Source organism: Pleurodeles waltl, chromosome 5 (assembly GCF_031143425.1).
Source record: "Pleurodeles waltl isolate 20211129_DDA chromosome 5, aPleWal1.hap1.20221129, whole genome shotgun sequence".
NCBI lineage: Eukaryota > Metazoa > Chordata > Amphibia > Caudata > Salamandridae > Pleurodeles > Pleurodeles waltl.
Window position 1 is genome coordinate 650,797,068 of NC_090444.1, and position 14,581 is coordinate 650,811,648.

Sequence of the window (14,581 nt, forward strand, 5' to 3'; positions counted from 1 at the left end):
AGGATCACGTGACGTGATGCGTCTGGACATATCTGGGGACCCCGGTTTGCTAATATGATTCTGCTGCTGACATTTCACAATGTCTAGGATGGCCCACATTTTTTGTTTGCTGGCAGCTATCAGGCAATTTAGGAATTGTGAAGTGTGTACTGTTACCTGTCCTTTTGTTTTGTTTATTTTTGGGGAGGAATGTAGTGTCACGCCAGTGACATAACTGGGCCATGAGCACTACGATGTAGGCATGAAGTGGGATGGGGTTTCTGTCCAACCCCGCTCTGTGCAAGGTTGTAATGACATTTTCCCTAATGCCATCCATCACCGGGCAGCGCCTTTTTTTTTAGACGCTCATCATTCCTTAGCGCCATTGCGCCATGGTGCACGGATGGCGCTAGAGAATGGCGTTAGCTCGCGGTAAAGGTTTTGACACACAACTGCACAGTTGTGCGTCATTATTCATAAATATGGGCCTTTATACGACAAGCAAGATGCTCGAGTGGGGCTTAAGAGGCAGTGGAAAGAGAGAGGAATGTGGATTGGTAGGTGTACTAAGTGAGAAAGAACATTATTTTGTGAAATAACCAATAATTTTGAAGTCTTTCGAAACAGAGAGAGTGACAGAGTGTGTGCGCCTTTGTGTGTAAAAATTCCTGTTGAAGTCTGACAGACACTGCATCATTCCCGACTGAAAGCACCTGCACCTAAGGGTTTATCACAAAATACATTTATTAGGGTGTGGAACCACCCCTCCCCTGAAGCTACGCCCCTGTTTGTGTGTTGCCTGCAGGCAGGCCAATGAAACACATTAGCAGTAAAGGAAGAAGTGGAAAATGGACTGTCCTTGTTCTTGGAAACCAGTGCCGATTTTACATATTTCGAAAAAAGTTCACACAAATATAAAGATTTTTTCGATCACCTGAGGGTAATTCTGACAGGCATACTGCTAATGATCGCAAATTATCTTCCCTGCATATTCCAATGTTTGCAAATAGTAGTGCAAAACCTATGCACATGATGCTCACAAACAAAGTAAAATGTACCAGAAGGTGTCTCATTGGCCCAGGCCACTGAACTTACTTTAAAAAAGGAAGCTTTTAGATGTCGCCCCTGGGTACCACTGGCGCACCCTCAAAGCTGGTGTGCTTCCACTAGAAATGCAGAGAAAGTCGAGGATCGTTACCCCTCTCGAGACTACAGGTTGGAAAACGGGAAGGTCTGTCCATCTTAGGGGACACTGAGGAGCACCAGATTTACAGCTCCTCATGGTTAGTGGCCATAAAACTCTTGCCAAAAAGCAAACAAGACACGGTAACTGTAGGGGGTGGGGGTGGCAGGGATGTCATGGCTGCACAGGTGGTCGGGGGCTTACACCTTTACAGCTAGAGAATTGCATAATTGGAGCTTGCACCAGTTTACACTTATCATACAGACTAGGCCTAGTTACTTATTGCACTAATTGCCGCGTCATTCTTTGTATGATTTAGTACAGCGTTCAGTCTGAGCAAGGTGACGTTAACTCTGCTAGGGCTGATATACAGTATTCACAAACCTGTTTACCCACAGGTGTGCACTCCAAACCACAGCGGTATAACTTCACTTAACTTTGACATGACGCATTATCTCAGATAGCGTGTGAAATAGCTTTGTGGTGGGGAGAGGAAACCAGGATGCCAAACCAAGCATGCACTGACTTGACCCAACACTAGCTTTTCATTCTTCCACTGTGAGCACAGGATGCAGTACGATCAATTACCAGCTTTAAAACATATTTTTATTATATTTGGACTCATCCTTCAATATCCGCCCTTACGTTGCTGTTTCACATTTAAATTATACTAGGAAAGTGTGTACATTTAAAATAAATACATAAATAAAATGGTGACGCGGCTTTTAGCAAAATGTTTACCTTACAAATGCTCAAAATAACATAAAATAGACAAGTATTGTTTTTTTGTATAGAAACTTGTATAGCAACAAGTTTTCTTAAGCTTCCGTAAGACGTGCCACATTGGCAGCACAGGTGGAAGCTTCCCTCGCAGACTAGTAGCATATTGGCATCCGATTGCATTTTTCTTTTCGCTCACTGAACAGTTACTAGTATGTAACAGAAGGGCAAACTTCCCCTGCCCACTGAACAAGTACCGTATGGGGCTCAAGTGTGGAGATTTCCTCTCTCACAAAACAGACACGCTGGCATTGCAAAAAGATGGAGGCCATACGCATAAACTGGATGAATGCACTTTCACTGCAATGACTGAGGACTTTACTCCCTAGCATTACAAGAAAAGACAAAACAAGAGGACGACCTCCCTATGAGAATTAACTAATGTCTGAACCAGTGTCCAAGTGGTACCATGCCACGAGGAGTGCTTTCACTCAAGTCTACTTTTATAACGTTCATTTTGTATTTTAGGACTTGTAGAGTAGATTCGATGTACCCATTCAAAGTAAGGGCCTACATGTGCCAGTTTGCAATGTGTTATTGGCTGGGAAGCCAGTACCGTGTGTCAGGGGATTTTTTGGAAACCATGTTAATACATGTAAGATATACTCAAAGTGTCCAAGCGGAAATTAATCTATTTAAGACACATACATTTTGAGGCACATTATACAGGTATGTTATCATGTTAGCTGGCATCAAAGTAGCTAAACAATGCATTGAGTAAGAGGTTTTTGTTGAGAAGTACCTAGACTGGAGCAGAAGCACCAAAAGTCAGAAAAAATTTCAAACACTGCCCCATGCAACAAAACATAGACCTTAACATGTAATATGCACTTGAATAACCACATCTAAATTATTATGCTCCATATATGAAGCTACATATTTGTTAAAATAAATATATATGTGCCAGTGCAGAATTGGCTGTTATAGCTTGAGTATTTCAATTAAGTCTCAATTAAGTGTGTTTCCATCATCACAGCTGTCCAATTTAGCAACTCACACATTACTATGATGAGAACTAGACTAGCGGTATGCCCTTTTGAGTAAGTATAGTGCCTAGAAAGTATAGATCAGCTGATCTACCTGTGCAAATGTGTGGGCTTTCATTCATGGGAACATTCTACAAAACTTCCCCCCCCCCCAAACGAAAGAGGATGAGTCTACCCTTTCCCAAGAGAGTCTTCGTTTTCTAAGTGGAAAAACCTGGAAAGGCCATCAGCATTGGCATGGGCAGTCCCACGTCTGTGTAAAAACTGCACTATATCCGAGATGACATCATGGGCCGTTGATGATGCAGTTGATTGAAAAAAGGTGTAGGAGGTAGTTGGTGAGCAAGAATGGGGTTTAGTTGAAGACTGGGGAAGAGCTCCACACCAGCTGCACCGAAGAGGCTTCTTTTGCGATTTTCCCACTGCAGAGTTTTCATGCTAGAACTCTAGCCCAGGCTTCTCTAACGAAATAGTTATGGGAGGGATTCCAGGCACCCACGTATTTTTGTAGAGTGAAGTTTCTTACAGCAAAATTGTCTTCAACCTGAAGTGACCACCACAGAGGATAAGGAGTAGTGAGTTTTGTACACCTGTATGTCATCATGTGTAGAATAATAGGGAAAAGTCAAAGGCTAGGCCTCATTGAAAGGTTTCTTCACCTTACACAAATCTGCCGTTCACCAAATGACAGTGCTTCGGAAGGCTAATCAGCAGCTCCTTGCTAGGCAAAAGGCCTTACTGAATTTCTAAAGAAGCTCTGTCTCCACCCCCCTCACTTTAGCTTCTAGTTCTCCTTCCCTGCTTCAGGAATGTCAGCAATATAGTTTGACTGTCTTGGATAGCAACCTCATCTCCATCTTGTGCAATGGTTAGGTCTAGGATATTCAAAAAGGGTCCTACAGGCCTCTCTTAGTCTGGCTTATTCACACTCAAGATGAATGTTATCACGCAGGCTAAACACATGAGCATACACAAAATAGAGTTGGGGTGTCAGTGCTAGGACCTGGGACCACTGTTCACTGTTACTCCGCTCTGTTTGCTAAGCCCATGACCATGGGCAGTAGTCATCTAGTAGTTCAATGAGTGCACACTTGGTGTATCACTTTAGATCACAGGACAAGTCCAGGACATTTTCATGTCCAGGGACAAGCCTAGGCCTCTGCACACACGCTGAATTAGTGTGACAGCAGTGGCAAATATCAAGTCAGGATACACAGAGTCGGGCACTCTGGGCATGGAAAGAAGCCTGTACACCAAACAGCGGACACTCCAGTCCCAACAATATCACATCAAAGCAGCCTTCCTTAACTCTAGATCCACAGTTTCTTATGCAATTTACATGTATTTCCTCATCCAAAACATTTACGTTGACCCTACGGCATTCGTCTCAACATCCTCCACTTGGACAGAACAGTAAAAATGTGTCTTCAGGTGTTACGTTCATCTGCAAGGAGTCTTTTAAATACCAGGCGATTAGCCTAATAGACACCATTTGCCATTGCCTCACTGTGGAGATTATATGTTTGACAAGTAAACCAGTGAGATCATATGCCTTCCACCTGACAGCAGAAAAATAATGTGATTGTTTCCTTGAATATAGTACTGATCAACTCATCTCCTCTAGTGGTCAGATTTTTCGGAGTGATTTCAACTATTGGGAAAAAAAGACCTGAACATCCTTCCTCAAATTTTCTCATTGGATAACAACCTGCGGCAGAATTGCAACATTCCTTCCCACTATAACGGATACTTTGGACATGATTTCCATGAAGGAACACCACATACAAATCTCAAACACTCTCAAATTCGATAGGTTAGAATACATTTTATTCCTTTGAATTATTCTCATCATAACATGCTTCATACATGCTAAAATGGGGCTGGAAATGGCAAAATCCACAAATATCAAACACACTGCCAACAAGCATTGACAAAGCCAACAGGTCTGACTTCAATGTGCTGATGTATTCTAATGCAAGTGTAGACAAATGTGCAAAGACTATTTATGCCATGTCTCAATGCAACGTGTCTTTTTATTCCAACGCATATGCTGCTCTCTTTTTAAATCTGTAAGCTAGTAGCCTTACTGTGAAATTTGCACATCATGTTTTTTACGGTACAAAAGCCAACATCTTCCATTAATTCACACCATTTGTCTGATAACTTAGAGAGACACCTGTATTATTCTAAGGAATGTGTCTGGTAGCAGAATATCAGAGAATACATGAGTGTGTATGTATAGAATTGAGGTAGAGATTGTCTTCAGAAAGACGAAAAGCCCATCTGACCTATGTTGGACTCTGCCGTAGCTTTAATGGTCTTGACGAAGTAGTATTGTGTCATGATTTCTTCACATTTAATTGTGTCTGTCTCATTGGCATAGGTTTTATTATCTTTTTATCCTCCTAGAAAACTAGATCAACAGTGCTGTAATAGATCAACTGTAATGTACACACCAGTGCTTAATTTGTAAATTAGGAGGTGCCAGTGCTCAAAGCCCTTCTCTTAAACACGAGGCTGCTGTAATTAAATCTGCAAGCACTGAATACTGAGGCAGCGTAATCCTGAAGCCATCTCGGGCCTCTTCAATCCATTTATGGCCACCCCTGCCCCTTCAGCTCATCCTGCAACGTTCTACTTTCTCCCTTTATGACGATTTTTAGTTTTTCCTTCTTCCGTCTTTCACATATGTGTCTTTTGCTCGCAGCAAATGCTTGAGGCATAAGAATAAGCCCCGGCCCTCACAAATAAGTGCTGTGCTCAGCACCGGAAACAACAAGCACAAAATAAGCACTGGTACACACTATTCTATGCAACTTAAATACGCTTTACACCGATCACCTTTGTGTCATGAAACACAAACTTCACCTCACTGATGGGGCTCAAACAAGGCCGAAACAAGCCTGGAGTTCTTGTGTCACATGAAGGAAGAGCATGTCTTAGGCACGTGCTTAAGTGAGGCAGATCCTGTCTCCTTAAAACAAGCATTTGCAATACAAATGGTTGCATTGTTCAGCATTCGGTCCATCATCTGTTCTTTTTGCATTTGTCACCCCAAGTGGGAAGGGTATGCCCAGACGTGGGTCTCGTGCTTGCTAAGATTCAAGCTAGCCTGGCTGATGAAGGGTGATACCCTGAAACCAGTCCCAGGATGCTTGTTTCTGGTTCAGGGAGGACCTGGCTTGGCAGTTCGGGCTGGACTGTTCCCATGAGGAACAGGGTCAAGACTGATTTGCATATGGCTGGGTCCAAACTGGGGTGGCTTGGTGAGCAAAATAAACAATGGATTAAACCCAGAGTGTTGTGACTGGGGGTGAATGTTTGCATTGTTTAGCATTCCATCCATCATCTGTTCTTTTTGCAAAAACTGGAAGGCAGCACTTCAGACTGGAGGTGGAAGTCCTGCACCACAGGTTAAATTTAGCAAAAAATCTGAGGCAGTGTCAAAACTCAATGGGTGTTGCCATGGTATGCCCACTGCAACACCCATTGCATCTGGGCGCAGCCTCAGATTTACGAGTACCAGTGAACATGTGGCAGCACAATAAATTGAAGCCCATCTCAGAGGTGGTGCCAGCAAGGCCCAACCAGGAGGCAAACATGTATTTCCCCTTGTTTATATGTGTCTATGTGTGCAGCATTCTGCAGCACATACAGAGGAGCCAAATTGCCAGGAGTGTCTGTGTATCTGCAGGAACGGACACCTAGTGCCAGCGCAGGGAACAACACGGGGTGCCCCGTATGCAAATGAATACAGTGCATCCCTGCATTGTGCAATGGACGCAGCGGGCCCTTCCAATCTGAGCGCAGCATTGCGCTCCGTCATATTCCATTACTAGTGAACTTGACCCACTCCTCACTAATGCCTAACCATGTCTCATGACATGTCCCTCAACCCTTGACTCCGACTGCGCTACATATGGCAAACGTTCACTCATGGGATCTATTAAATGGATATTGTATAGAAATCACTATAACTATTGCATCTGTAAATAAAGCACCTTGTACACATGTAGCATTTCTACGTTTTCTGTGATCCATCTACGCAGCTAAAAGTTTGCATTGTGTCAATCAATTTCAATGTGTACAGAATAACGGTACATGAGTGCATGACTGTGGGACACAAAGCCACACACTAGGATCCAAACAAGAGGAAGCTGAATGATGGTGTTGTGGGCAACAACCAACTGACTGTGATCAATAAATGCTTTGGAACCAATATCCTTTGAAGTAGACGTACGGCATGTATGGCTCATTACCCAATCATTTATAAGTCACATAGATGGGAGCACCAGTACAATTGATTTGGGTGGAACAAGAAAAGCTAACTTAATCAATGATGGCCATCTGTCAGTGTTGCAGAATACAGTTCCAAAATTGGGAGTTGTCAGATGTACCACACTTACCAACACTGAGATAGCAGGACCCCACCAATTATAGGGGAAGTACCATGTATACCTGTCCAAGATAAAGATAACATACACATTGTGAATGGCTGGAACACAGGGTGGCAAATGTATGCACTAGTAGACAGTATGTAGATCCCGTTCTGGCAGCTCCTTGGTGATGGGGATGCATATGAAAAACCTGGGAAATCAAGACAGTAGGCATACCCTAGGCTGTTCCCCCAACTTGGCCAGTGCACTCATGACAAGCCCCAGACCCAATCAATTACAAAACTAAATTTGAAAAGATGAACAGTATTCAATATAAAAAACGTCACGGTAATTAAAACCTAAAACCTACCCTAATCTAAATTAACCTATAATAACTATGCTTAAATTATTACTACACCTATCTAACCTATGCTAAACGTATCTTACACATGTAACACCACACTCTAAACATTGGCCCCCCACCCCCTTAAGAGACGAGCTTCAAGTAGGACAACATAAACTATGACTACACATGTACAAGCCTAACCTATGGCCTAAACAAATATATATATATTGGTCACGTGAACAAGACTCTAAAAGAGTTGAAATGCGTTGGTGGCTGTGCAATTCAAATAAAGACTGGTGATTGGACTTTGTGGAGTGCTGTGAATCTCTTTTGGTTGCATATATACTTATGTGGATGGTCTCCTCCCTCACAAGCACTGGCAGATGAGTGCGCCACTCAAACAACAGACCGACTTTTAAATGTTTTATTTTGTTATTTTTTTTTTGTACACAAATACCCCAACGTAACCCCCCACCCAACCCCCAACCATGATAAAATGTAGAAAAAACCCACCCCCACTATACTTAACCTAACCTATGCCTACACTACAATAACCTAACACTAAACATCTATAAAAAACCCATATAAACCATACAAAACTGTAAAAGGGAGGGGAATGAACTGGGCTTTTGTACCACAAGTAAAGGGTTCATTTCTTGCTCTTTTTTAACTTCTTCTTGATAGACCTCAACAACTTGCGGTCCTCCGCAGAATCCTGCTCCAATTTTGTGAGTTGTGCCAAAATCTGGCCAATCTTCCTCCTCATGTACTGCTCGAATTGAGTGGGCACTACTGCTGCAGGTGGCTGTGGTGGTGGCTGTGTTGTCACTGTTGCTGCAGATGTTGAGGGCTGTGGTCCAGCTGTGGCCCACTGCAACCCTGATGTCTTGTCACCAGTGTTCGGCTGTGACTGTCTTGGAGGTCCCTCATGGGAAAAGGCACGCCATTCCGCTGATGCTATCTCCCGACAGAATCTCCTGCCCATTCGGCGGTAGGCATCATCAACCTCCATTACGTGGCGGTAACGTTCGGCCCTTCTATGGAAGTCTCGCCTCTGTGCCTCAGTCATGTTGGCAGCTGAAACATGAGAAGAAGCAAGCGTCAGTATCAGCATTGGGTTGAAGTTGCACAAATATATAATGTAGACTGCAACTTCAGATAACACAAACAGTCCAACACACATTCCTCAAAAATGACATACTCCTCCTCTATGACTACTTCCTACCAGCCACCATCAGTATCATGCACATATCACCGAGATGACGGAAATGTACTTGGAAAAACAGGACTTAGAGCTGAGTGGACAAAATTGTCCATGATCAACATTTGTGTCTTCTAACTTGTGGGGATCACGTGTCCCTACAAGTCTGGATTTCCTGTGTCCCTGTGCATAAGGAGGGTTGTGCATGCAATGCATCCCCTCGACACACCTGGTGAAACATCAATGCTTGCCCTGTCATCACGGAGGCAAAGTGTGGGCCATATGATAGAGGGTCAGGTAACTTTCCACCTGCTATTCAAAAGTTTTGTTCATCAACACTAATGTGTCCTGTTGTAAGACCTGACCTCAGCATAGGCAACAAGGGGGCACACCATTGCCCATGATGTGCCCATATGTACAATTGATTGAAACTTCCCAGTAAGTTTTTCAGCCTGAGCTGCACATCAGAGTTGTGAACACATTCCAGAACTAAAGCCCCCTACCCTCTGCAATGTAGTGCTACATGTGATAAATGGCACACACATGGTTCCTGTATGGGTTCCCTTAGGCCCACAGTGAGTTTGGCACTGCAGCGAGTGCTGCAACAGTATCCAGTAACATTGTACATCATTTGCACATGCATGTCAGACATCAGCAAAGTACCAGGTACGCACACAGCATTCACATCATATGCATATGTGATGTGACCTACATCACTCACAAATATCATGGTGGCAGGACCATGTTGTGAAAACTACTTGAGATCTTCATGTGGGAAGAATCATAGACTTTTCACACAACCATCTGGAGGTTTGTTGTCTACTAAATGTGTACACTACTGATTGTTGACACATTGTATCTGAAGGGTATTGAGGCACCTGCAGTGTATATGTCTCCTACATAAGCCCCTAGAGACCTCTGCAGATGTCACCCACATCTGTACCGCCTTGTCAGTAAGTGCAAGCTCTGTGTGGGACACTCTGATGACAATGGTGTTGTGACAAAGTGGCTGTAAATAGGCATGCTCTGTACATAGACAGCTGCCTTGAGACCTATCATGGTAGACATCAATGACTAACTGGCCAGCCATGACAATTCCCTTTTCACACAATTTCATGCCAGCACACATTGCCCTCTCATTGCACAACATTCCAACATACATGATGTCTCCATCCATTCTCCAGTGATATCAGATCATTGGTCAGGCAAAACCATCTTACATGGCACTCCACACTACAGACTCACTCTCACCGAATACTGGATTAGCACCTAGGGCGCACAAGATGACACTTACTGGATGCAACAGGGTCTTTGAATCGCAGAACCTCTCCCACGGTGTAGGGTGCAGGTCCACCTGCAAGACATGGATGGAAAACATTGGTTAGTGTCAGTTGTACATTTCAGTAAACGGCCAAAATTGTATACTGTTAACTTGTTAGGGTGAGTGAGTACGTCATCCTAGTGGTAGGACAGGGCAACTAACAAACATCTGTGATCAGTCAATCACACATAGTTGCAGATGATGTAGACCCGCACACCTACAAACTATCACTGTCCCTGACACTCCTGTGGTGTTTCTCTCTGCACCCTTTAAACATGGCATTGTCACGCAGGTGTCTGTTAGCTCTACACCTCCATGGCCATATGGGACTGCTTGACACTGTATGTTTTATCTGAGGGGCATGCAATGGTTGTTGCAGTGGCTGTCACATTTTGACGCCCATAGCAATTGGGGCTGCCTCAGATGTTGTAGACATCTGCCTCATTGTCACAGCAAACTGACAAACTACTACCCAGGGGTTGTGTGTGTGTGTTCTAAGGTGTTGAGGAATGACATGATACATCCTTCAGTGAAGGTAGTAATGTGTGTGTGCCATCACAAGGCACACACATGAGCAATAATACTATGCGAGTATACTAATGTGAAGACAGTTGTACCTACCTACACATTGACAGATTAAAATCTTGGATGTCTTGCCAATAGTGTGTGGCCAGGCATTGTTGCCATGGTATAACATTATTTGTCCAGGTAGGAATAAGGACATGGCCATAGAATATGCCTCAGCACTGAAACACTTGCTTTATGGTCCAAGGATGCCTTTGTTGTTGCAGGTTACTGAGTGATGTTACTGAGTGATGTGCCAGTGAAGGAGCAGATGCAGGGCCACCCCATCCAGTCAATGAGAAGCGGCAGGCCTGTGGAACTGACTCTGCACATGTGTGTGGTAATAGACATAGTATATGGTGTATGTGATGCACAAGGAACAGGGAAGTGCTAGTATTCTGGACCCAGTGTATGGTCATGCTCCCTTACATGACCTTTGCCAATGACACAAAGGGGCCAATAGAACAAGAGGAGTGCTGCACCAATTGCATTAATGCATTCCTTGTGGCCATCAGTTCACCCCTTACCCCAACATGTGTGCACCTAATGGAAATTAAGGCACTGCATGATGCAGGTAGGGTCCTAATGAATCTATTTCTGTGTAGGTAAATAATGTACTCAGCAGGAGAGCAGGAGTTGCAACAGATCCTCACGACTTCTACTGAGTACATTGGGGTCCCAGCTCATACATTTTCATCCCCACATATCACATCTGCTCTCAGCAGCCGTTCAGAGTGCCGGCATAATTGTACTAAGGGATTTCCCAACTTACTCAGTGGCTTATACATATGCCACCTATACAGGTTTTGGGACCCCCTCCATACATGATGCATGACGCAGGCCTAATTTGGTGCTGGTCATCACCGAGTTGTCCTATGCATTCATCACAACACTTTGTAATGGTTGTGCAGTGAAAATAATACATCTGCCCAGCATTGTCTTCATCATTGTACATCTGACTTGCAGGCCTAAGGTGGCGCTGGGACTCATAATACAGGTAGCACACGACATGTTCACATCCACAAGCATGCCATGCAGCACTCAAACGTATCAGCAGTTATCATGCACATGCAAAAGTAAGGACTTTGTACGGAAATGTGAGACTTACCAACTGCTCCACCAATCTCAATTCTAAGATGGTCCAGCAGATCCTGCTCCCTTGTCACCTGATCTGCCCATCGATGTTTTAGTTGGTGGTCGTTCCTTTCACTGCCGAATATCCTGTTGAGGTGGTGGAGTACCTTGCCCCACTGCAGCTGCTGTGCCTCTGTGGGGTATCCAAGTATTACTCTGCCACCCATTTGCAGCATCAAAGGGAGGTAGTGTTGTACGAGCCAGATGAAACCCCCAGCTCATCCGCAGATATCCTCTGCATCCTCCTCTTCCAGACATACTGCAATTGAAGTTCACCCTAAACAAAAAAGAAAGTAAATCTAACTCCTAACCCAACTACCCCAACAACTATTCTACCCCAGACAAACATCACACAATACAGAGACATGTTTAATGACAACTAAGGAGAAAACCTACAAGACACAGCACAAGAAATGCTACAACATGTATGTTCAGTACTGTCATTGCAGTGACAATGGTATGTGTAAGCTAAAGGTTTGTTTATGAGTCTGCTGGATGCAACTACTCATACCTTGTGCATATGTGCATGTGTAGCTACACTGTGTCAACATACAGGTTGGCACATGTGTGCTATTTGTGTACACATGGGTATGTTTATGAATTTGTGTCAGAGATACAAATGTACACATACCTGAAACACATTATATATGGTAGCCTATGTCAAACACATGGTAAAGCATGTGACAACCATGTCAGTTTCCACTCACAGTATTCAGTGGACTTAGACTGCAATGACATCACTTAAACCTTGCAAATTTGCGAGTGCATGTGTTTCTACTCTTTGGTGTGTTCTTGGATTTTACTTTGTGTCTCCCTGCCACACGTGTGCCATTTGGTCCCCCATGCATCTTAGTTGGAGGAGATGTACTGTACACATGTGTTGGTGAAGAATGGTATATGCTGTATGTGTTTATTGACATGTGTTTTGTAATATCTGTAACATATGACAACAGTGGTGTGTTCATGGGATGTGAAACCTCATATTACTATCTTCCCGCATACCCTAGGTATAGTGCTATGTTGCCTTTTGCTCAGAATTCATACACATTGCCATGCCTGAGCCATTACAGTGGTACGTCTGCTGTGAAATGTGGCATATGTGTGCATGCCATCAATTGGGCACTCACATTTGTCAGCATCATATTTGTTATGACAGCCACAAACAATGGCATACCACTGTGTAACAGTCTTGTAGTCTTGAATAGATGGCAACCTACTCATCATCACAACTGTGTGAGTTTGTATGGCAACATAAACCCCTGGTTGCATGTGAAGCGGGAAGCTGATGGAGCTCCAGTTTACTCAGCTCCTGTGCACATGTATCAGGCCCCTGACAATGTGATCCGTTTATATAGCGAAAGCAGTGGTGTGTTGATTTATTGAGGAGAGACCTAGGGGGTCATTCCAACCTTGGCGTTAAAAGGCGTATACCGCTGTCAGAAGACTATCAACATACCGCCGCGGCCGCGGTAAACCGCCACGGTCATTCTGACCCACAATACGCAAACCGCCAAAATACAGACACCCACAAAAGTCCGCCACACCAAAGGCCAGCGAGAAACTGGTGATAACCAAACCGACACCGTCACGCCAACAGAAATACGGCCACACTATCACGACACACAAATCCACGCGGCGGTCTTTCAACCGCGGTATTCTATTGGCGGTACACACCGCCGCGCTCAAAATACACACACACTTACAAAACACAGCCACATTGGACAATTCAAAATACACACACCTGATACATATACAAACACCACTCCCACACACCCAACACAATATAAAACACACACCCACATCACCCACAAACCCCTACTCCTAGAGAATCTGGACCACGCACAGAGAAATAGAGATCCGAGCACCCAGACGCGCATATTACCATCACCCAGCAATATTACCACACACTTCACACAACACACCAATGCACATCAACACACTTAGCACCACACAATCCACCCCACCCATCACCTACACCACCCCATGGCACCGCAAAGACACCCCAGGTTTCTGAGGATGAACTCAGGGTCATGGTGGAGGAAATCGTACGGGTAGAGCCACAGTTATTCGGAACACAGGTGCAGCAGACGTCCATTGCCAGGAAGATGGAGCTATGGAGCAGAATAGTCGACAGGGTCAACGCTGTGGGACAGCACCCAAGAAATAGGGATGACATCAGGAAGCGGTGGAACGACCTACGGGGGAAGGTGCGTTCAACGGTATCCAGGCGCAACATCGCGGTTCAGCGGACTGGCGGCGGACCACCACCTCCTCCCCCAGAATTTACAACATGGGAGGAGCAGGTCTTGGCGATCCTGCATCCTGAGGGCCTCGCAGGAGTATCTGGAGGAATGGACTCTGGTAAGTCTCATCTTCACTACTTCATCCCCCTACCCCACCAGCATGCCAACTCATACCCCCACCCTCACCCCCATCACTCCTACTCCTTGCAAATGTCTCACCATCACAACCCACCCATCCCAACACCAACCCTTGTATGCGACCACAAAGCATGGACACCCATCACCAAAGCATGCCCACTGCACATCCCCATCCCCCCCCCCCAAACCACCGTCACAAAAGCCCCCACACAGGAATGCAAGCACTGGGGTACACGGGCACCCACCCATTGCACACCATGGCACACACAGATGCAATAATCATGGTTTTACTGTATACCCCTGCAGGACCCGAACGCCACGTCACCACGC